Source organism: Jatropha curcas, chromosome 6, assembly GCF_041381405.1.
Source record: "Jatropha curcas cultivar XTBG-Jc1 chromosome 6, XTBG_Jcur_1.0, whole genome shotgun sequence".
Lineage (NCBI taxonomy): Eukaryota > Viridiplantae > Streptophyta > Magnoliopsida > Malpighiales > Euphorbiaceae > Jatropha > Jatropha curcas.
In genome coordinates this window covers 21,664,167-21,688,321 of record NC_143156.1, presented here as the reverse complement: position 1 = coordinate 21,688,321, position 24,155 = coordinate 21,664,167, and the positions used below count along the sequence as shown (strand labels likewise).

Genomic DNA, 24,155 nt, shown 5'->3' with positions numbered 1-24,155 from the left:
CTAATTTTGTTTCTCTATTTTTTTAAGTTGCAAATTTAAAATAAATAAATAATTTAATTAATTAATAAAAAACATTTCATAGAAGAAACGTTGTATCTCTCCAAATATACCCTCAATTTTTCCACAACCATATAAGAAAAATAAGAGTATACTTTTTTCCTTTTTATCTCTCTTAAATAAAATATCATGTATATTCTATTTAAAAATATATTTTAAAAACAATATATCCAATTAAATTATACAAACATAAAAAAGAATATTAATAAAAATAATATATTTTTTTCTTTTTTATCTCTCTCCTAAATAAAATATTTTAAATTATAATCAAATTAGAATCAAATATATTAAAAAATAAAAAATAAAAAAGATAAATCTAAAATTTGAAATCCTTAATTATCTATATGTATTTATTAATTTTTATAAATTATATCTAGTCAAATAATAAAATGTAGTTTTCTAATTGGCTATAACTAAAATTATTTTAAGATATTTCAAATTTCATTAAGGATGCTATTGGAAATCTCATTATTCCCTCATATTCTCACTTTTATATATTATATAAATATTATAGATTATTATTATAGATTTATGAGTCCTTTATCGAGAACAGAAAGAGAGAAATTACTTCAATTTAGAATAATTTAATTCAATTAAAATATTAAAAAATTTTCACATCTGATTTTTTAATATATGTGAAAATATTCCACCATTAGCTATCATTAATTGAGTTATATGTCTATAATATATATGAATTTTAACGTTTTGCATATATCATCATTATATAAACTATTTTAATTTATATATGACTTAATTAATGATAGTTAATAGTGTAATTGAGTTATAAAATTCTTTGTTTAATGTTCGTTAGAAAATCCTAAACATTATTATGATTATGACTAATATTTAAAATCCTAAAATAAAAAATATTAAGGATTTTTTTTTCAATTTTAATAAGAATAAAAATATAAATTTAAAAAAGATAAAACTAATTTTAATAATTATGTCCAATCAGCTAATGAAATTTAATTTTCTAATTAGTCATTACTAAAATTATTTTAGAATAGTCAAATTTCATTAAGAGCGTTATCGGAAATCTCATCATTTCTCCTTCCCCTATTCACACATTTATATATAGTATAGATCTAGATTATAGATTTTGGAGAAAAAAAAAAAAAAAACACATCTCCAAATTATAGAGTAATTAACCCATATGCCTCTTACTACGTTTGAACACTAACTCAAGCCTCCTTAAATTTTCATTCCGTCATATATTTATCTCCTTCCATCCTGTAATTCGATGTGGAAAAAATATGTTATTTTGTTTTCATCAATAGGGACACACCCACACACACACACACACACACACACACATATATATACATATACATGATACTATAAACCTGTTAGGAATCTAATTCCTAATAAAACTCTATTTACAACTAGTCCTTAACACTCTCCCTCAAGTTGAAGCATAGATGTTAATCATGCCCAACTTATTACAAAAATAGTTAACTCGAAGTCCATTCAGAGCTTTTGTAAAGATATCTCATAATTGTTCACTTATTTTAACATGCCCTGTAGAGATAACATCCTGTTGTATCTTTTCACGAATGAAATGACAATCAATCTCGATATGTTTTGTTCGTTCATGGAATACTGAATTTGATGCAATGTGAAGAGCAGATTGATTATCACACCATAACTTTGCAGGCAAGGATGACTTGAAGCCAATTTCCTCTAACAATTGACTAATCCACGATATTTTGATTCAGCACTCGATCGTGAGACTACATTTTGTTTCTTGCTCCTCCACGATATCAAGTTTTCACCTACAAAGACACAATATCCTGAAGTTGATCTTCTATCAACCTTCGAAACTGCCTAATCCGCATTTGAAAAACACTCAATGTCCAAATGCCCATGATTATTGTAAAGGAGGCCACGACCTAGATTACCTTTCAAGTAGCACATAATCTGTCCTAAAGCTTTTCAATGGATAACTGTAGGAGAAGACATAAACTAGCTTAAGATGCTCACAAAGTAAGCAATATCTGGACGTGTTACTGTAAGATAATTCAGTTTGCCCACCAATCTTCTATACATCTCAGGATCATCAAATAGCTCACCACCAATTGGAAGTTGCCAATTAGGAGTCATTAGAGCATTGCATAGCTTGGAACCCAACTTTCCAGTTTCCTTCAATAAGTCAAGAACATACTTCCTTTGAGATAAGAAGATGCTTCTCTTACACCTAGACACTTCAATATCCAAAAAATACTTGAAAAATCATAAGTTTTTTGTCTGGAACTGAGTCTAGAGAAATGACTTAAGTGATGTAATGCCTGCTGAATCAGTCCTTGTAATAACAATGTCATCAACATAAACCATAAGTAAAATCAAACCAGTCTTAGTACTTCTGAAAAATACAGAATGATCAGAAGTACTCTTCTGCATGCCAAATTGGTGTACCACATTGCAAAATCTACCAAACCAAGCTCGAGGACTCTGTTTTAGACCATAAAGAGATTTTTGAAGTTTACACACTTTACCCGACTCCCTCTGAGCAATAAAGCCTGGTGGTTGCTCCATGTAAACTTCCTCCTGAAGATCCCCATGAAGAAAGGCATTCTTAACATCCAGCTGATGTAAAGGCCAGTCAAAAGTAGCTGCTAAAGAAAAAAACAAATGAACAGAATACAATTTGGCTATAGGCGAAAAAGTATCAGAGTAATTAAGGCCATAAATCTGATAATAGCCCTTAGCAACTAATCAAGCCTTGAGACGAGCAACAAACCCATCACGATCCATTTTAATGGTGAAAACCCACTTACAACCAATAACTTTCTTACTTGCTGGGAGAGGCACGAGATCCCAAGTACCATTAGTATCTAAGACAACCATCTCCTCTTTCATTGCTGCACTCCAACCAGGATGGGACAAAGCTTGGATAACAGTTTTAGGGGTAGAGACAAAGTCTAGGTTACTTACAAAACAACGAGATGAAGAAGACAGATGATCATAACTGATAAAAGAAGAAATAGGATAGGTACACTTGTGTTTACCTTTTTGAAGAGTAATTGGAAGGTGAAGGTCTGATTGAGGAGTGGATGGCATAAGCTCAGACTAAGTGGAGGGAATCGGATCTTCTATTGGAGCAAGGGAAGTGAGTTAAGAGTTTTTCGTCTCTTGGAATAAACCTATTCGAAATGAGGGCAAGCAGATGCTGGTGCAGGAGGAGGAGTTGGATTAGCAGATGCTGGTGCAGGAGGAGGAATTGGATTAGCAGATGCTGGTGCAGGAGCAGGTGCAAGTTCAGGAATAGGAGCAGGAGCAAGAGAGCTAGGAAATTGCTGGATAGCATAGACTAAAAGCTCATCATCCTCCCCCCCACTCTTACATATAGAAAAAGGAAAAAATGGAGTATTCTCAAAAAATGTGATATCTACAGAAATAAGATAATGGTTAAAATCGGGAGAGAAACAATGATACCCCTTTTGATGTCGAGAATACCCAAGGAAAACACAATAAAGGGACTTTGGATCTAATTTGGAAACCTATAGCTGAACATCACAAACAAAACAACTATAATAAAAAATACGAGGTTCAATGGGGAATAGAAGTTTAGAAGGAAACAAGACACTATACCATGAAGCACAGAAGAAGGCATGCGATTAATCAAAAAACATGCAGTAGAGATAGCATTCACCCAACAATGTTTAAGGACCTTCATTTGGAATAGAAGTACCCTAGCAACCTCAAGAATATGTCGATTTTTCTTTCTTCAAGCCCATTTTGAGAAGGAGTATCAACACAAGATGTTTGATGAAGAAAACCATTCTGTGAGATATAAGATTGGAAGGAACTAGATAGATATTCTTTAGCATTATCACTTTGTAATATGCGAATAGAGATATTAAATTGAGTTTTAATCTCAGCACAAAAGGAACAAAAAATAGAGAATATCTCAGAACGAGTTTTCATTAAAAATAACCAAGTAACACGAGAATAATCATCCATAAAAGTTACAAAATATCGAAACCCAGTTTTAGAAATAATAAGATATGGACCCTAAACATCAGAATGAACTAACTCAAAAGGGGATGAAACCCATTTATTGACTCGAGGAACTAAAAGTAAAAGATGATGCTTGGCAAATTGACAAGATTCACATTCTAAAATTGATAAAGACTAAAACTGCGGACAGAACTTCTTTAAAGTAGACAGTGAAGGATGACCCAAATGACAATGAAGCTCTAGAGGAGATAGAGCACCAGCACAAGCCAGAGATAACGAAACTTGTTCATCCAGAAGATAAAGGTAATCAGACTCACGTCCTCTACCAATAATCCGCTTCGTCAAAAGATCCTGAAACACACAATAGGTAGGATAAAATTTAACACAACAATTCAGTAGACGAGTAATTTTACTAACAGATAATAGATTGAACGAAAAATGAGGCAAACGAAAAACAAAAGACAACAGAAGAGATGGGATGGGATTGGCGGTGCCAATACACTTGATAGAAGATATGGACCTATCAGCTAGAGTAACATGACGATTAAATTGTTTAGGTTCTTTTAATGAGGATAAGAGACTAGGGTTACCTGTCATGTGATCTCTGCAACCAGAATCAATGACCCACTCTGATGAGGTAGATATAAGACATGTAGTAAGAGTACCTGAATTGGCAACAGCAGCAATTAGTAGACTTAGAAGAATGGTATCTAGAGAGCTCAACATACTCCACCGTAGAAATTGTTCAGTGTTGTCAGAAGAAGTAACTGCAGAATCTTGAGTGGCCATATTTGCCCTTGGTGGCTTATTTATCAATTTCTTGCAATACCGTTTAGTGTGACCAGGTTCATGGCAATAATGGCAGATAAGAATGCTTACCTCTCGATTAATTGTTCCATTACTACGGTTATTTCCTCCTCTTCCTCTGTTTCTTCGCTGCCTAACTATCTGATTACGTCTCACAAGGGCACTATTATCATAAGGGAAGGGGTATGAGAACTTTAGTACATAGTAATCTAGCGAAAGTCTCCTGAAGAGAGGTAACGTCACTGCCTGAAAGAACCTGTGATTTGGCAGTTTCAAAAACCGGAGCAAGACCTGCAAGAAAACTCATTATATCCATTTGTTCTCGCTGAGTCTGTTGAACCTTAACATTGGGGCTAAAACGCAATAAAATATTAAGTTCCTCGTAAATCTTCTTAAATTCCATGAAATAAGATATGAGGAGTTTATCTTGTTGGTCGGCCTGATAAAATCCTTTGTAGACCTCATACATATGAGATAGATTACCTTTACCCGGGTATAAAAATTCAAGATAATCCATCAGCTCCTTAACAAACTCATAATGATCAATTAAACCAATTACCTCACTGTCAATTGAGTTTTGAAGCTATAAAAATAACCGAGCATCCTCTCTAAGCCAGATTTGCCTAGTATCTCCATCAGGTGGATCATTGGTCAAGTGGTCATCCTTATACAAACTGCGAAAATATATACAAACTGTTTTACTCCATGCCAGAAAATTGGAGCTAGTAAGTTTGTGTTCTGTTATTTTATTCAGTAATGGCACCACATCAATGATGACAGGTTTTGATTCAGAAGTCTTCGGTGCAGTAGTCATCATGATTTGTGACTAAACGCTAAAAAACAAATATAGCACACCAAAGGAAAACTACGATTCTTGGTAACTCGATAGCAGAACAACAAATAGGTAACAACAGAATACAAATTCACAAATTCAGACTGTACCTTGCAAAGCGATAGCAAAGGTACAACACGAAAAACACCACAAAAGTCGAAGAGGGCCAACGCAACACACTGGGCTGCACTGTACTGGCAGAATCGACGCCGAAACTTGAGAGCCGGTGACAGGAGATAGCCAAACGTGCCCTCACGCGCCGACATGTGAAGAATGGCAAAAAAATTTTAGTGGCTCATGAAGTCCACTCGCGAGGGTTCCGATGACCGAACTTGGAGGGAGAGCCGATCGGCGGCCTACCCTTCTTCCTTGGGTGGCGCTGAGACAAAAATACCAGCCTGGGTGGGTGACCCAGACTTACAGTTACCAAAAACACAGATTCTGCCTGTAGTTTCAACTTAAAAGAGCAGAAGAAAAAAAAATTAATGAGCTGAAGACTCTGATACCATGTAATTCAATGTGGAAAAATATGTTGTTTTCTTTTCATCAATAGGGACACATATATATACATATACATGATACTATAAATCTATTAGGAATCTAACTCCTAATAAAACTTTATTTACAATTAGTCCTTAACACATCCAAACTTACCCTAATTTCTGTTAAATGGCAAATAAAATGACCATAGTAACCTTTGACAATTTACAAAATTTCCTTACTTTATTTACTTCTCTTCCTCCATCTCTCTCTCCTTTGAAACCCAAACGATCCAAACTCCATTGATATCAAACCCCAAGCCTGACTTGAACTCCTTTGGATCAGTGTTGGTGGGACGTGTGTCTTTGTCATTATTGCATCTTTATTTAAATTCGACTAGACTGAAAATGAAGGAGTATGGTAGCTTGAGCCGGTTGTCAATAATACGTAATATCAAGCAGCATGGGGTTCAAGGTCGTCCAAGGCGGGTTTAGGGGTTGGATTTATTGCGTGGTTGTGAGTAATCAGTGTGCGTATAGGGGATGGAAAGGGGGAAAGTTCTTTCCTTTTTTTTTTTTTTTTTTGGAATGTTATTATTTTTCCTTTTGTGGTTGTAAATCCACGAAAATTACCTGTATTCCTAGAAACCCAAACTACAGCTTTCTTTCCATAAAAATTTCATCTTGGCCATATACCATTGCACGATGGAATTAATACTAATGATTCTATGGAAACAAAAAGAGAGTAAAAGGGAAATTTGATGAACCCAAAGTGTGGTTTCAGTAGGAAGGTTGTTGAAATCCTTTAAGAAAAAAAGGTGAATTTTGAGAGTTTTGACAAATTGAAATGAAGAAGGTGATTAATATGGTGGAGGCGGTAGCGATGGTGACAGTGGTTGTGTGAATATGGTTAGGGATAAGGTGGCTAGAGATAAGGGGTTATGAGGATAGAAATTATCTTTTATTTATTTTCTCTCTCCTTTGACCTCAATTTATAAGGCAGACTAAGGGAAAATTTGAGTAATTTTGGATGGAAGGAGGTGATTATATGACAATGAAAATAAGAATCTTCAAAAAATTGTTCCTACTTTATTTTTGTCTCAGTATATGGTCAGAAATACTCTCTTTTTAATAAAAAATTTTATTTTCTTTGGTTTGTTTCATAGATGCGGCCATAAACCTGCACAAGGAAAGTCAATCCCTAAATAAAAAGGATAAAGTTTGTTTACACTTGTTGTATGGGTGGTTTCATATGCCAAATCAATTAATGAAGATTTTTTTTAATTATTACTATTCTATTTTTTTCCCCAGTGAATGATTAGAAATACATTTGATACAATGCAAATATGAAGTGAACTCATACACTAGGTGTAGGCAAGTATTTTTCAATGAAATTATATTATATGTAGGATGTTCATATCCACAATGAACATGTATACTTACACACACTTATGTAAGTGTTAACACTAGCCTTATTTTCTAGCTTCCACGCAATTTTCGAAATGACATTAATCACTTCTACAACTCTTCTTTTCTGTCCCACAATTTTCTAAATTTCAAATCTCTTTTCTATAATTGAAAATCTTCTATTAATAACAAGATACTGAGAACAAATACTTTCTACCATAAATGGAATTGAGACAAGATAAAGACAAAGAAGTACTATTAAAGTATTAATGTTTCCATGGCTAGCTCATGGCCATATATCTCCATTTTTAGAGCTAGCCAAGAAGGTTGCAAACAACAACTTCTATATCTATTTTTGTTCTACACCTATAAATTTGAACACTATCAAGCTAAAACTGTCTTCTGAAGTCTCCCTTTCAATACAACTTATAGAGCTCCATCTTCCAACTTTGCCTGAGCTTCCCTCTCATTACCATACCACAAATGGCTTACCACCCCATGTAATGAGTAATTTAAAGGAAGCTTTCGATATGGCTAGTCCTAGCTTCTTAGTATTCTCGAGACTTTAAAACCTAATGTGATACAATGCAAATATGGAGTGAACTCATACACTAGGTGTTGGCAAGTATTTTTCAATGAAAATATATTACATGGAGGATGTTCATATCCACAATGAACATGTATACTTACACACACTTATGTAAGTGTTAACACTAGCCTTATTTTCTAGCTTCCACGCAATTTCGAAATGACACTAATCACTTCTACAACTCTTCTTTTCTGCCACACAATTTTCTAAATTTCAAATCTCTTTTCTATAAATGAAAATCTTCTATTAATAACAAGATACTGAAAACAAACACTTTCTACCATAAATGGAATTGAGACAAGATAAAGACAAAGAAGTACTATTAAAGTATTAATGTTTCCATGGCTAGCTCATGGCCATATATCTCCATTTTTAGAGCTAGCCAAGAAGCTTGCAAACAGCAACTTCTATATCTATTTTTGTTCTCCACCTATAAATTTGAACACTATCAAGCTAAAACTGTCTTCTGAAGACTCCCTTTCAATACAACTTATAGAGCTCCATCTTCCAACTTTGCCTGAGCTTCCCTCTCATTACCATACCACAAATGGCTTACCATCCCATCTAATGAGTAATTTAAAGGAAGCTTTTGATATGGCTAGTCCTAGCTTCTTTAGCATTCTCGAGACTTTAAAACCTAATGTGATACAATGCAAATATGGAGTGAACTCATACACTAGGTGTATGCAAGTATTTTTCAATGAAAATATATTATATGTAGAATGTTCATATCCACAATGAACATGTATACTTATACACACTTATGTAAGTGTTAACACTAGCCTTATTTTCTAGCTTCCATGCAATTTTCGAAATGACATCAATCACTTCTACAACTCTTCTTTTCTGTCACACAATTTTCTAAATTTCAAATCTCTTTTCTATAAATGAAAATCTTCTATTAATAACAAGATACTGAAAACAAACACTTTCTACCATAAATGGAATTGTGACAAGATAAAGACAAAGAAGTACTATTAAAGTATTAATGTTTCCATGGCTAGCTCATGGCCATATATCTCCATTTTTAGAGCTAGCCAGGAAGCTTGCAAACAGCAACTTCTATATCTATTTTTGTTCTACACCTATAAATTTGAACACTATCAAGCTAAAACTGTCTTCTAAAGACTCCCTTTCAATACAACTTATAGAGCTCCATCTTCCAACTTTGCCTGAGCTTCCCTCTCATTACCGTACCACAAATGGCTTACCACCCCATGTAATGAGTAATTTAAAGGAAGCTTTTGATATGGCTAGTCCTAGCTTCTTTAGCATTCTCGAGACTTTAAAACCTAACGTGCTCATTTATGATTTTCTCTAACCTTGGGTACCTACTCTTACTTCTTCTCTGAATATACCTTCTGTTAACTTTCTTTCTGCTTCTTTTGCTATGAGTTGTTTTGGTCATTTTTATAAAAACTCAGATGAAAAATTCCTTTTCGCAAAAATTTATGCTCTAGGGTTTCTAAGAAACATGCTTTCAGAAGTACTGGAGTCGTCTTGAAATGGGTTAAAAAATGGAGATAGGACTCTTGAATGCTTCAAAAGATATTTTCTTTAGATTTTATCCAGGATTTTCAGAGAAATTGAAGGAAAATATATTAATTATGTATATATGAAGTTAAATAAGAAGATAGTTCCTATTGGCTCTCTTGTTCAAGACCCTGTAAATGAAGATTATGATCATGGAGAGAAAATGGAGATTCTTGAGTGGCTTCAGAAGAAAGAACGTTCATCAACTGTGTTCGTTTCATTCGGTAGCGAGTATTTCCTTTCTCAACAAAAGATAGATGAAATAGCTCATAGGCTAGAACATAGTATGGTAAATTTCATATGGGTTGTTAGGTTTACTATTGGAAAGGAGAAGCAAAAGTTAGAAGTATTACCTAAGAGATACCTTGAGAAGGTTAAAGAAAGAGGAATAGTTGTTGATGGTCCCAAGCAAGAATACTAAAGCATTCTAGTGTTGGAGGTTTTGTGAGTCACTGTGGATGGAGTTCTGTGATGGAAAATATGAAATTTGGTGTACCAATAATAGCTATGCCCATGAACCTTGATCAACCTATAAATGCAAGAATAGTAGAGAACATTGGTGTTGGTATAGAGGGAAATGAGAATAGAGGACTTGAAAGAGAAGAAATAGCGAAAACAATAAGAAAAGTGGTTTTGGAAGAAGATGGTAAGGATGTAAGATGGAAAGCAAAAGAAATGAGTGATCTCATGAGGAGGAAAGGAGAGGAAGAGATAGACGAGGCAGTAGATGAATTGGTCGATCTTTGTAATTAATTTTAATATATTTTGTATTGCATTTATTATAGTAATTAAATTAAATTACATTTAAAAATTTGAGATCCAAAATTATATGCTACATAAATAGCAAAAACTCAAGATAAGTGAAATTACAATTTAAAAAAAAAAAGTATCATGCCCTTATAATTTTGTTTAGACTAATAGCCTATATTATGTTATAGAATATTAAACCTAGTATTACAACTTATTAAATTATGTATAGATTAGATAAATTAATATTAAAATTAGAAGTGAAAAAATATTTTATATTTTAATTTAATATTTACAAAACCCAATTATAAGCCTAACCCCATAAGTAAGTCTTAAATTAACATTTTGCGAGTGTAAATTTTTATAATCTATATATGTATCTAATTGATGATTTGAAATCTAAAATCTAAATTCTATTTGTATAGAATCAAAATGCGCATTTTTTCCATTTTTAAATTTTTGTTTATTAAGTTACATTACGTTTTTATAAACAACCAGCAATAGATTTGCGCTATTTTCAATGAGAAAAAAAATTTAAAAGATATATATAAAATCACCATTGTTGATGGTTTTTGAAAATAAAATTCTTGATATGAATAAAGATAGATGAATGGTAGAAAATGCAACTATAATATTTTTAGTGAGAATGAGAATTAATAAATAGGAAGGTTTTGAAAAGTATGAGATTGGCAATGCTGAAATTTATTAGAGATGGAGAAAAAAAAAAGTAAAATGAAATGTGATTATTAATTTGATATAATTTGAAATTAATATAAGAAATTATCCCCTCATACCGTTAATTATAAATTTGATAATTTATTGATATTATTAAATGCTACTCCCTTCGTCCCATAATTTGTGTTCTAGTTTGACTTGCACATAAATTAAGAAAATTTAGTTAATATAGGTAAACTATAATTTTTGATTCATTTTTTTTTTTGTAATATACCCTTATGTTAATGTACATAAAAATTAAATGATTCATATTAAATTGTTCTTCAAATTAATCAAACATTTGATTAAATAGAATTTTATTGGAAGATTAAAGGTGCATATGTTTATTTTATTTATTTTAAGATTTAATTAATGACGATATAATAGTTTGACTATTATATTTATTGACAAATAAGCATATAAATAAGGGTACAATACACTACAAAAAAAACGTCATTTTGCGACCGACCAATCGGTCGCAAAATGACAAAAATCGGTCGCTACTTTCAAGTAGCGACCTATTTGCGACCGATAGGTGTCGGTCGCAAAATCACTAGTCGCAAAATCAATTTGCGACCGATTGTCCCATCGGTCGCAAATTTGCGACCGATTTTATCGGTCGCAAATTTGAATAATCGGTCGCAATTTTTGGTCGTGGTTTAATTGCAAATTCAGTCGCAAATTTGGTCGCAAATAATCGGTCGCAATTTTTTTAAATCGGTCGCAAATAGGTCGCAAATTGTAAATTCAAAATTATTATTTTTGGTATCAAATCGGTCGCAAATCGGTTGCAAAATTGGAAAAAAAAATAAAAAAAATTAAATATTATTTTGAAACCAAAATTTTTCTGCACCTGTGAAAGTTGACATAAATGCATATATACACACACGCAATTCAAGAACAGTATAACAATGTAATTTTTATTGTTCTGAACAAATTAAAATATGAAATTACAAATGAAAAAATAAAAAGGTCGAAAATAAAATCTATATATGCTGCTGCTCATCTGCAGGATCCGATGTCGGATCGCCGGGAGGAGTACCTGCTGGATGTGATGTAGCGCCAGGAGGGGTGACCAAGGTATCGTCTGCAGCATCGGGATCAGGAGCCGATAGTGGCTGCTGCTGAGACGTTGAAGCATGTCGGTCTGTAGCAGGCGCAGGATCAGAGGAAGAAGTACCAGCACCTTGCTCACCGGACAGCCGCATCACATGCGCTCTAAGCTCTGCAATCTGTCTCTGCTGATCAGCAAGCTGAGCCCGTATATCATCATCATACTGCGAGTCAGTGTGCTCCGGCTGTCGTGCTGCGCTGGCTGTAGAAGCGTGAACTGCTGAGCCAGTGTAAAACTGTGATGCCTGAGACCCGATGCCGTATACCTTCCTCTTCTTCTCGCCCCCTGTAGCCTCGAGATAAAGCGCTACCTCGTCAATTCTTGACTCAGCTTCGGATTCATCGGTCTGAGAAGTAACAATACGCTCCCGAGCTGTAGTATAGTTCTCCTGAAAATAAAAAATTAATTAATCAATGCAATTGCAAGCTTTATTATATTGAACTTTGTACATCTTCGCAATGATTAGAGGATAAATGTAAATATTATTAATTGTTACTTACATTGACGCTCAGCGCACGTCTGTCGACAAAGGTATTACGATCGTGGTCCTTCGTGTGAGTGAATCTAAACACCTCCATCGGTGTGGGCTCACGACCTAATTCTTTAGCCTGTAATGAATTTGTATGCATGATATATTAATATATATAGTGTCCTTTTATTAAACATCAGTTTATTGTAAAGGGACTAGTTCACTTACTAATAATCGAGCTGTCTCTATAGCAGATATAGATCCGCCTGTGTGTCGCGAAGGTCCTGCTCCATCACCGCCAGTCTCACTGCGCCTGTTTTGTGCAAATATCTCCCGCTTTCTCTTGAATGCAGGATCCTCCTAAGCCTTTTGCCAGCTCTCCCATATATCCTGAGACACGCACTGCTGCTTCTTACCGCTTCTTCTCATCCTATAGGTGAAGTCAGCGTATCGATCGGCGCATATTTTCTCCCAGGCTACTTTCAGCATAACCGTAATGGCCTCATCCCATATGAAATGTTTCTGCAAAAAAATGAAATATAGCGTTTAAACACTAAGGATGTATCTTGAATTGTAAACATTGAATGATGATATAACTTAAACCAAAGAGTACCTGGAACTCCTCCCAATAAAAGTCTCTCGCCTCTTGTGATACGGCATCCCATGTGTATCCTTCTTTATGCAGCTGTAGCTTGATTATCTTCAAAATTTGCCTTGCTGCTCGAGAAGATGGATATATGCTGAAAAAAAAATAGAAGTGAAATATAATTACACCAAAGCATCACAGTTATGAATAAGTACAAAATATGCCTACAGAAAATTTGAATAAGTACTTACTGTCCTGCTACCAAACTGAGGGTGATACGTGGATCTGATGAAGCTACAAAAGAAATGACAAATGTTATAAATTTCTAGATAATTAATATATAATTAAAATGACAGTTATGACATTTATGATTACCTTGCACAGTGGGTGACTGTGCAGCTGGTGGAGTCTTTACTGGTCTAGAAACGGGAGTAGAAGAGGAAGGAGCAGAAGAGGAAGGAGCAGAAGGCTGTGATGGCGGCAGTACTGGACGCTGAGCAGAGGATGAAGCCCCAGACGTACCTGAAGAAGGATGTGATGGCGGCAGTATTGGATGCTGAGCAGAGGATGAAGCCCCAGACGTACCTGAAGAAGGATGTGATGGCGGCAGTACTGGTCGCTGAGCAGATGACGAAGCCCCAGACGTACCTGACGAAGGACGAGGGATCGACCCTCCTCGTCCATGGGCACTGCGTGCAGAGCCACGACCTCCACGCGAACCACTACCGGATGCGTCAGAATCAAACGCTCTGCCTCTAGCCATCTGTACTGCAGATATCAGAACCTAGATAAAATGAATTTATACAATTATATGAATTGTAGAACATGTGGTAAATACGAGTAAACAAAGTGAATACCATTGAAATTCTTCATTAATAATATTAATTACATATACATTTATCAATTTGTAATAGTAAAATTGCTGTAAGTTTTAAGTGTCTTCAATATCATCTGCTTCCTCCTTCTCTTCATCAGCTTCCTCTTCTTCATATTCGTCTTCTGAGGTACCCATGATGATTTGATCTTCTTCCTCTTCATCATCTGATGCTCCTATTTCAACATAAGATCGGCTTTCATCATCCAATCTATCTGTTAAATCTTCAACAACTTGCATCGGTTGCGTTTCAACCCTAACTTCTTGAAATGCCTCCGATACTGCGAGTGAAGAAGATTGTTTCATTTCAATTGCATGAACAACTGATCTAGCCTTGATTTTACACACTGCCATCCAATCGCATCTATCTCGTTTAAACGATGGATATGGGACATAATACACTTGTGCAGCTTGCATTGCCAAAACAAAAGGTTCATACTTTGTATATCTTCTTCTTTGATTAATATCAACCAGATTATACTTAGGATGAACCTTCGTGCCAGCATTGGGCGTAGGATCAAACCATTCACATTTGAATAAGATTGTGCACTTCATTGGTAGGCCTGGATATTCTAACTCCAAAACCTCAACCAATTTCCCATAAAAATCGTTTGACACGTCACTGTAGTTTGATCCCTTTATGCACACACCGCTGTTCATTGTCTTTCTGCTTCTCCCATAACCCTCAGTGTGAAACTTGTAACCGTTTACAAAGTAGCCAGAGTAGGCATTACCAACCGGTAATGGCCCCTTTGCCAGATCCGTAATAAATCTGTTACGAATATCGCTTCCCGAGCTTCGAGCCTATGGGAAATAGTAATGACATGAGTCAGATTTAATAAATGTACATTACGTATTGTGTACATTGAAAGTAACTTACATAATATTTGAACCATTCTGCAAATTCTGTGTCCAGCTTTGCATCAACTGCAGTATCAGTCAAATTGACATTTTGAAGCCGCAGAAGATTGATATATTCCCTATTTATGAACGAACCATATTAGCATAAGTATGATTTAACAACGGCCCACGTCAAGTCTAGAATGTTTACATTATTTATACTTACTGTACATATGGTGTGATCTCTTCGCAATTCAATAAAATATCCCGCTTATATCTCTGCATCAGTCAATCGTCTTTTTTTTGATTTACCAATCGTACGCCCAGGGTAGGTGAAAATTTTTAGATTTCCTTCAAACTCAGATTGAACGCGATCTCCTCCGTCATCGTTACGTGGCACTCTCCGATGCTTGGTGAAAACATGTTGGTCAAAGTAGTGTGAACAGAATGTTGAAGCTTCTTCCACCAAATATGCATTGCAAATTGATCCCTCAACCTTTGCCTTATTGCGCACATTTTTTTTAATTTTCTGCAGGTGTCTGTGATTGTACAATGCTAATATATAAGTATAAGTTCAAATAAATGATGTAATCATTACAATGAGATGTTAGTGAATCACCTCTCAAATGGATACATCCATCGATATTGTACCGGTCCTGCTAAACGACATTCGTAGGGCAAATGAACCGGTAGATGTTCCATAGAATCAAAGAAGCCGGGTGGAAAAATTCGCTCCAACTTGCACATCACAATTGGGATTTCTCGCGCTAATTGGTCCATATCATCGCATCGGATAACGGTCATCGTCAATTCCTTGAAAAAGAGACTCAATTCTGTCATTGCTTCCCAAATTTTTCCTGGTAATAATTCCCGGAATGCCACAGGAATCAATCTTTGCATGAAAACATGGCAGTCATGGCTTTTCATGCCAAACAATCTGTACTTCCTCATGTCCACACATCTACCCATATTTGAACAGTAACCATCTGGAAACCTTAATGATCGTAACCATTCGCACAATAATTGCCTTTGGGGTTTATCTAAACAATAACATGCCTTCAGAAACTTACCAGTAAGTACAGTTTGCTCGAGTTCTGGTCGACGACAAATTTCCTTCATGTCTGCTCTCGCTTTTGCATTATCCTTGGTTTTCCCTTCAATGTTCATGACAGTGTTGAACAGATTTTCAAACACATTTTTTTCTATGTGCATGACATCAAGGTTATGACGGATAAGAAGTGAACTCCAGTATGGCAAATCCCAGAAGATGCTTCGCTTTTTCCACCCGCTATTCTTGCCAATTATTTTATTTACCTCATCTGCACCCAACTCTGTAACTTTCATAAGCCCCAGATCTTCAATTTCTTGTAATATTTCTGCTCCAGACTTCACAGGTGGAGGGGGTTCGACAATAGTCGTGTTCTTTCTAAAGCATTGTCGATTTCTCCTCCAAGGGTGAGATTCTAGTAAGAATTTACGATGACAATCAAACCAACATTGTTTACCTCCGTGCTTTAGTGTAAATGCATTTGTGTTTTCCATGCAATGAGGACAAGCCAATTTGCCAGCGGTATTCCACCCAGATAACATTCCAAATGCTGGAAAATCACTAATGGTCCAAAGCAAAGCAGCTCGCATTATGAAATTCTGATTGGTCGAAATATCAAATGTTTCAACCCCATATTCCCATAAATAATTAAGTTCGGCAATCAAAGGCTGCAGAAATACATCAATTTTATGTTTTGGATTAGTAGGCCCAGGAACAATAACACACAAAAACATATATTCATCTTTCATACACATTGACGGTGGTAGATTATATGGTGTCACAATGACAGGCCATGATGAATATTGTTGTCCTGATTGGCCAAACGGCTGAAACCCATCAGTACAAAGCCCCAATCTGACACTTCTCATTTCAGCAGCAAACACAGGATGAATGTTATCAAAATGTTTCCACGCTTCAGAGTCTGACGGATGAGTCATTATACCATCATCATATTCATGCAAAGCATGCCATGTCATGTGTTCAGCTGTCGCCTTAGATGCATATAACCTTTGAAGGCGAGGAATAAGAGGGAAATAATACATCTTCTTGAAAGCCTTCTCTTTTTGCTCTCTACCAGTCCCTTGACCCCGCCGTTGATATCTTGGAAGATTACAAAACTTGCATTCTCTGAATTTGGAGTCAACACCCCAGAATATCATACAGTTATTACGACAGCAATCAATCTTTTCTACCGGTAGTCCCAACCCCCGAACTAATTTTTTTGTCCGATAATAATTATCAACCATTGAATGGCCTTCAGGCAACATTTCTTTTGCTAACTGCACAAAATCATCGTAACACCTTTCTGAAAAATGGTGCTCCGCTTTCATGTGTAGTAATCGTGCAACAACAGACAGAACTGAATGATTCTTGCATCCAGGCCACAGTTCACTGTTAGCTGCACTTAGCATGTCAAACAATTGTTGTGCTGCTACGTTTGGCGATTCCTCCATATTATCCCAATCACATTGTACTCTACTCGCATCGATTACCATATCATTGCATTGATTGCCATACAGAAATTGATAAGGCTGAACTTCTAAACTTACCGAAATGGAGTGGCCTGACCCACTGGCAACTCGAGCTTCACCATGATGTATCCATTCATAATAATTTTCCACGAATCCATGTTTGCACAAATGAAGTTTCACTGTATCGATGTCTAAGAAGGCTCGATTTCGACACTTCTTGTGATTGCATGGACACCTCAACTTATTACCATCCATAAAACTGGGATTACCAACTGCAAACTGTATAAACTCCTCCAATCCTTGCAGGAACTCTTGTCTTAATATCCCATTGACCTCGAACCTCCAGTACATCCAATCTCGATTATTTTGCATTTTTTTTTACCTAATTAACAATGTGTTTATAAAGGGCCCTGTCATGTAATTGCATTAGTCTAAACCATCCTTAAAACATGCACCTAATGTAATGTTCAATTTACAACACTTATAACTAACTAAGGTTATTTCTATAATAAGGGTAACGATATTGCAAGTGTAAAATCACTAAGTTCATTTATTGAATACAAAGACTACTATAATAAAGGTAAGTGTACGATTCTACATATTGAATTTTTTGGAAAAAAATTCAGCAGCATTTCGGCACAACACAATCAAATCTCAAATACAGAAACAAATCAATAAACACTTCTATATCATACCAACATTCTCCAAAGGCAATATGGCCACTACTAGGCCTCCAATCCAAACTCATCATTCATTTAAGTCAAAAACATATTTAAGAGTAATAACGACAATAATATAAATTAAAGAAAAACACAGCCAAAACTTCTCAAGAAAGAGTTGCCAATAATTAAGAACATGTAATAACCTAAACACACAAAAAATAATTTATATAAATTCCAATTATTCTTCAAAAATCTATATTATATTCTATCAAAGAAGACTTTGAAACTAGAACGAAGTGGTTGCAGACTTTGAAATGGTCTAATAAAGTAGCTATCAAATCAGTTAATTTTGTAATAAATTCGCTTCCGAGTTGGTGAGGTAGTTAAAAAAATTCATCCTTCTAACTCGTTCAATTTCTGGTGGTTGTGCAGTTGGTAATTATTTTTATTTAAGATGAGGGGAATGGATGTGATTTCAATTTAATTTTTCTTAGTTATTAATTGATTGTAAATATCTTTATTTTTTTAAGAGTGATTAAAGAACATAAGTCAATAACACGTGTTTTTTGGATTGTTGCCTTAGTAAGTTAAGTCTCAATCAATTGCTATCATTTTTGTTATTTCTCCAACGGTAGATCATGTGTATATTCTCAACCTCAACCTTTTCCCCTATATTAGGCCCAATTTTTAATATATCTCTTTAAATGGAATATTCAATTTCCAATTGCAAAAAAAAAAAATACTATATTTGTTCATAAACCATATATAAACTTTCAAAATATGAAATGGGTTGACGTAGTGCCGGATCTAGAGATAAAAGGAAAAGGAAAAATGAAGTTTTTGTGGGCTGGACCTCAAAATGGATCAAGTTAATTATAATAGATGGGCCATTAAAATCAAATCACTTTTTCTTGGTCTACTGTAGAATATACAGTTATTATATTGATGATGCCTGAATTTTCTTTTTTTTTTTCTACTTCGATGTACAAATAGAAAATATTTATAATTAAGCGTGAAATAGTATTTTGGTACAATTAAGTGCGTTTAATTGGAAGTTTCCACCTGAAAATCAAAATTAGCTAGTTTTTTTTATTAGTTAAAAAAAGATATAACCAGTAAAAAATAATAAAAATTGAATGGATATTTAATATTTTGATATCATTCATTGTGTAAAATGATTTATATTAAATTTTCAGAGAAATAATACGGTGAAATGCACTTGATTCCAATATTTTCAATAATTCATATCTTTAATTCTAATTTTTCTCTTAATTTTATTCCGCAAACAAATGCATGCTAATAGATTAATTGCCAAAATTGTCAATCACAATCGCTTAAGGTAACAATAATACTAATAATAATAATAACAACAACAATAATACTAATAATAATAATAATAATAACAATCACAATAATAATAATAAAAACATTAATAATAATATTAATAACAACAACAATAATACTAATAATACTAATACTACTACTACTAATAATAATAATAATAACAATCACAATAATAATAATAATAATAATAATAATAATGAAACGACCCGAAAATTTAATTTCGTAGAATTTTCATTTAAAAACCAAAATTTTTATTTCAACCAATGAGATTATACCAGTAGTATTTTATTATTGCTAAACTGGACCCGTAAACCAATTCGATTTTTCGAAAACCAAGCGAAAAAAACTCAAAAACCAAGCAAATTGAGCCAAATCATTAAATTAGACCAAACCGGTTCGAATCGAACCGGAATGGTCTAGAAGCCAAGATTTTTCTTTCTTTTCTTTTTCTTTCCTTTTTCTTTTTTTTCTTTTTTTTTTCTTTTCTCTTCTTCTTCCTTGCGCCAGCGCCATCACGCGACCTCGCTGCCTCTCCTCTCTCGTTTTTCCGACCACCAGAACCAGCGCCTCCTCGCCGTCGACTCCTCGCCGCAGCAGCCCGCCTTCCTCCCCTTCTCTTCGTTTCTGTTTCTAGTGAGCGCAAGAGTCACAGCGAAGCTGGAACCTCAACGCGATCGAGACAGTCGCGTCTCCGTCGTTCCCTCCGAGCAGCTCCGGCGATGATCTCCGACGAGGTAAGTTGATTGTCCTCCCATTTCACTCCTTTAGAAATCATTTCGTATAGATTAGGCGATTTAACGCAGGTATTGATCAAAATGGGACTTAGGGATTTAAGAAATAAAAATTGGGATTTTGTTAGATATTGACATAAATTGTGGTAGTTGGCTATGGAACTGAGTTCTATATGAAATTTGCTGCGTCTTGGCGTAAGAATTGCAAGATTTAGGAACCAAGGTACCTCCGGCCACCATAGACGGCGGCGACAGCGGTGGATTCGGTGACCGGAATTCCTCATAGACAGTATATTCCAATTTTTACATAGAATCTAGTTTTGCAATTAGTTTGCACTTTGATAAGGTATAGTGTTCGAATCATTAGACGACAGAAATCGAAAATTAGGCTTCTAAGCCGTAAATATCACAGAAAGTTAAATTAAGGAGGGGTTGGTAGAAATGCAGTAGCTAAGTTATTGGGTATTCTAATCACATGAATAAATTAGTTGTTAGCTTATTTTGTTAGCATGACTTGAGATTAAATCGAAGTTATAGTTTTATAATAAGAAAACTTTTAGTGTTATTGATTTCATATACAGATTATGATATAAGGATAAATAGACACGTGTTTACAATTAGTAACGGGTAAAAATATTTAGTTTTCTACGCCAAGACGAAGTTGAATTCATAAAACATGAATTAAAGTATGCTTAGGAAACCAAGATATGAGTTTACTTAGCACATACTTGTAGGTTGGACTCAAATTCATCGTAAGGATATAATAACCAGCAGGGTTGTTAGACACGTAAATTTGTAAGTTATACTTGGCTTATTAAAGGAAATCTAGGATTTAGTGTTGTATATAATTGGTTATAGGTCATGAAATATAAAATAGGTGCAGTCAAACAAACCATTTATTTGATTGTGATTAAATTTGAAAGGTGAAAATCAATGATGGGTATGTATATAAATGAGACTTATTGATTCAATTTAAGAAATTATTTTGTTTTTACTTATTAAGTAATTCATAGTAGATTATGGATTCAAGATATTGATTTTATAATTACTGTATAACGAAGAATGGTGGGTTGATAATGATAGGAGGATGGGGATTTTATTTAAAGTTCTTTGCCTGGTGGATGGGCTGCCGATTGTTTTACGGTAATTTAAACTAGATGTTGAGTATGATTAAGGAGAGATGCTGTCGGGTGTTCGGCGGAATATTTAAAGGCTAATAGGCCAAGTGTACTATTAGAAATCATTAGATGACTAATAGAGTTATAATAGGATACGGGTTACTATTGATTAAATTTATGGGTGCAAATAAGTGTAATACAAAAATTTAGTAAATGCTAATAATTATACTAAGATAAGATGAATAATTATTCTACTAATAAATCAAATAGATTATAAGTTAGAATTCAAACATTGATTGAGAAATCTTAAACACATAACTTCAACTGGGAAAATACGACAATTGCATTTAAGATAGTATACCATTTGTTTGAACTATAGGATAGTTTATAAGCTGGTCTTTAAAAGATTTCAATATTATTTCAGCAAGTAGCATTGTAAGTAGAGCATAAAATTGTAATATCTGTAATTGTGTTCTTATATGTATATAGATATATAAAAGATTTTATTTATTTGTCAATTAGCTAAAGAAGCTGATTATATTTATGTGAAGCAATGAATGTTCAGTAATATTATTGGAACACGTTTGAAGGTTATTATAAGTTGTGAATTAATAATTGAATGTTGACATTATTATTTGGAGGGAGGAAGGGAAATTTAACTGTTTGATCGCCCGACGGATGGGCTGTGTGCATTGAATGATTAATATATATAATTTTGTGATATTTTAGCAGGTAAATAGTCCAATTTTTAGGGGAGGTGCTGCCGAAATTTCGATAGAACTTAGACTAGTTTTAGTTAACAATATAAAGTAATAAGTTTATTTAGAATAATTCTATAACTTAATACATAGTAAATAAAGTATTCTAATTATTTTACTATCATCATTATTTACTTAATTATTCAATTACTTCTTTATTTTCATTGTTATTGTTTATTATCATTATTATTATTATTTATTTATTTATTTGCATTTGAGTATGAATGTCTAATTGTGCATTGCATTCCGATGTTCAACTTTGCAATATTTCTGCAATTATTTGCAATGCTTGATTAGTTGTGATGTGACAATGCCTTGCTTTGTTTGTGTGGAATTGGGATGAAGTGGGTCACCATGGGTTTGTGAGGACGGTCGATAAAGCATGGATCCTAATTGTGATGAATTATGAAATTGGACCGTCGGCCGGGAAATTGGGAGATCGGCGCCCCCGTGTGCACCTACCGTACCGTTACCGTAAACCACAGGTTGGTCTCTTTATTGGGCGCACCTGATAATCTAGATTTGATCGCAGCCCGCAGGGTGGCCTCCTGTTGTGTGCGCCTGATGATCTAGATTTGATGGAGACGACCGGGTTACCTCCTGTTGGTATGGAAAAGAAAAGAGAGAATGGAAAAATAATGAGAGGGCTGGTCAAGTGAGGATTAGACCGGTCGGCCAGTATGGGGGATCGGCTCCCTGGTGCACACGTTGTGAGAGGATGAGCCATGTGGGAGGACGGCTCATCGGGGGTTTCGGTGACTCCACTGACTAATTTCCACGTGATGTGATTATATGAAGATGTTAATAATTGTGAGTGCTGGTGATATGCCATTTGTGTGACTGGCTGTGTGAGCATATACCTAGTCGGATGACTAGGTTGATATATTTTTACAATTGTGTGAATGCGTGTGTTGTGCAATCATTATTATTCATTAATAAACTCACATCTCCTTAGTTTAAATCTTTCAGGAAGTAGCATTTCTAAATCCCAGCTATAACTCTGCTCTTCACCGTTAAAAAGAAATTCGCTAATTTTCGTATTGATCAATTAAATAGATAAATGTCCGAAGACTTATATGTATACATCCGTCAGTAAACTCCGCAGTTATAGAACTTGTATACTTTTAAGTTGTGTATTATTATAGATGGAATAATTCTGTGAGCCTGTATTATAACTATAGTGTATTGTAAGCAGGGAAATTTGTAAATGTTTAAAATTATATTGAGATAGCAAATTTGTAGTGTTTCAGGCTTACTACGGGCCTCGGGGGCCTTAAGCTTACCTGGGCCCTAGTGCCGGTCCGGCCCATGGAAATGGGTCGTGACAAAGTTGGTATCAGAGCTTAGGTTAGGGTTTTAGGACACAAATGCGGAGTATAGGAAATTTCTTTATGTTGGGATCGGCCGTAACCAACATAAGGAAGGAAACTTGTGATTTTCCTCTCTAGGGATAGTGGACGCACTAGACCCTACGGGGAGGGAAAACTCACACCCATTGTGTAGAACAATAGACTGTAGATGAAGTAATGCAAGGCTTGAAGCGAAAGTAGTGGATAATAAGGTGAATCTATCACAATACCTGTAGGGGCTAAAGCATTTATCAACCCTTAAGCCAGGGAATAGAGTAATACCTGATGGTAGTGGATTGGCCTGATCACCCAGTACACTACTTTTCATGTGAGCTCTATTCCTACAATGAATAGGATAGTGTAGTGAATAAATAGGTTTTTCATTTGAATGGCAGATTGATGAACTTTGGGTGATTAGGAATCGATATTTTAGTATTCAGCTCTGCTACTGAATTTCTTTAGAACTCATTCAAAGATAATCTTCTTAATTGTTTTATCTACTTGATATTTGATATTTAAATTTAAAACCCCATTTTGATTTTGAATTTAAATTATGTTATGACAAATAATCTGAAACTGACTAATTATGTTATTTTCGTAAGTCGTCTATTTATATCACGGGGCCAGTTAGATAAAATAACAAGGTGAGTTGATCATGAGTATGGTTA

General features: G+C 34.6%; 1 pseudogene; it reads left to right on the top strand.

Annotated features, from left to right (window-relative positions):
- Window positions 1-6,540: 6,540 nt before the first annotated feature.
- On the top strand, window positions 6,541-10,414 carry LOC105641587 (mogroside IIIx synthase-like; annotated as a pseudogene).
- The last annotated feature ends 13,741 nt before the right edge of the window (window positions 10,415-24,155 follow it).